Genomic DNA, 2296 nt, shown 5'->3' with positions numbered 1-2296 from the left:
TATTGTCTGCCGGTGACTGTTATCAGCACAGACACTTGGAGCGTTTCAATAAAATATAATGCTAAATAAATACGAAATCTATTTACTACCAAAGTCTTAATGTTTCTATACTCTCTTTCACATATTATTGCCGACAATTTCCTGCAAATGCCGTCCAAATGCTCATCTGCAACAAACGCTGGCTACCGCCATGGCTGCCACTGCACACTGACACATAAATATATCTGCGTTCATAGAATTGGCAATTCCTGTGAGCCGATTATAAGGTGGCTGTGCCAAATCATTACAGGGCTTTGGAACTTTTAAGTATGGTAAGCTCCTACCTCGTCAGAAAAGTTGCTAAACAGCTAAAGTGGACTTCTTAACAGCATCAATGACGACCACCTTATAAACCAAATGCGTATTCAATTTGTTCTTGGTCAAACTTACCAATTTATCTCCACGGGTACGCCTACTATGTGCCCTGTAGAGGTTCGAGACTTGGTCGGTGTCCGTCAGCGAAGTGGAATATTGAAGGAACGCAGTCGGTTTTTATATTTTGACCACAGAAACTGCATTGATGATTGAACACAAGGTATTTGTCTTGTTTGCCGTTGCGTTTTGGAAATCCGATTGGCTGGTAAAAATACTTTTCGATGCAATCGGCTATAAAAGATTTTAGCGAAAGTGCAGTCAGTGACACAACTAATGTACTTTTGCAAAATTGAGGTTAATCTGAACATAGTTAGTAGAGGGAGTTTCCCTCTACGAACTATGATCTGAAGAGACAGGATTCCGCCCGACACACGAACAAAGTCTGTCCACGGAGAATAGCGAGAGTGAACAACGTCCATAGTGATGTTTCGTGTCCGCTTTTACGTTGAGATCTATATCTATCCTACGTGCCAGCATGGTGCTTGGTGCATGGTTATATCTTTGCAGTTTCAGTCTAACTGTTTCAGTGTTTTGCGTATAGATGCACACGACGTGAATTATAACTTATAACGACACAAACAATAACAGGATTGTACGATATGTAACTATTCCTGCCCGTCACGTAGTAATTATATACATAATCTGTTAAATGCACGCGTGATCTAGATGACAATTTTATAATTTATGAATGAATAAACCCATACCTCGTTTTATTATTTCGTAATGAAGTTATCAAAATACGTGATCTATTCATGTATATTATGTAATACACTATATATAAGTATATACACACAAGATATATTTGTGCAACCTTACAACAGACCGTATTCCACGTATACAATCATGAGCATTCAAACATACCCTTTGTAGAACCAAGAGCAAATATATCCCTAAAGAACATGCGCGCTCGTTTTTGCGGATAAGGGTGGGTGCCCAAAAGATATTGATCGAGATTTTTGGGCTCGTGGAGAGCTTGACAAACACTTGATAACCGATAAGCGATTTTGAATCGATTATAATCAGTTTGGTGAGAGGAATAATAAAAAAACATTTAAACAACATTAAACATTGAAAAAACATTTAAATAATATACAACTGACGAGTGGTGAGATAACGACACCCCCTCCCCCTAACACCCGACATAGTTACTAGGTCAGTTATGCGTTCACATGTGTTTCACGACTGTATTTAACCAATGTTTTAATTTTTAATTAAATAACTCCATTACGTCGAGAAAGGGTTTCACGCAGACGACTGACTAATGAGAATGCCGCGTGCCGCATGCATCTTGCTGTGTTAGCAATGTGTAGAGAGAGACCAACGTGATCCATGGACGCACAGGGATCCTAAATAGAATTTACCTGTCCACCTGAGCGAGATAATCACGCCCTTCTGAGATATTGCTCTACGTCGGTCAGGCTCATCTACAGTAGTTTGTATGTGTATTTCACGCGTGCACGCCAAATTTGCGGCGCTTCGTTCTCAAGCAAATAGAATACTATATCGCAACAATGTTAATATAGTCCAAGTTGTCTATATAGCCAAACATTGCTATCGCTCACTAGAGCCCTATGTTCTTGATTATCCTAGGGGAAAAAATCACGCTTGCGGGAAAGATGTGTTTGTTTATAGCAGCTGCTGTAGACCACAGGCACTTGGAGCGTTTCAATAAAATAGAATGCTAAATAAATACAAAATCTATTTACTAACAAAGTAACCAGTACCACTCTTCCCGCAGGGTGGTAAAAATCGGATCCTCGAAAGCTCCAATAGCGTATCCATCCGAGCTAAAGCATCCGGGCACTTTTAGAATGAATTGATTTGGAGTTTGGTTTGTAGTTGGCTGGTTCGGAAAGTGTAGTGCATAGATTGCAAGTCCTAT

The sequence above is a fragment of the Priapulus caudatus genome, unplaced genomic scaffold (genome assembly GCF_000485595.1).
Source record: "Priapulus caudatus unplaced genomic scaffold, Priapulus_caudatus-5.0.1 Scaffold190, whole genome shotgun sequence".
In the NCBI taxonomy this organism is placed as follows: domain Eukaryota; kingdom Metazoa; phylum Priapulida; class Priapulimorpha; order Priapulimorphida; family Priapulidae; genus Priapulus; species Priapulus caudatus.
This window is presented reverse-complemented; position numbering follows the sequence as displayed.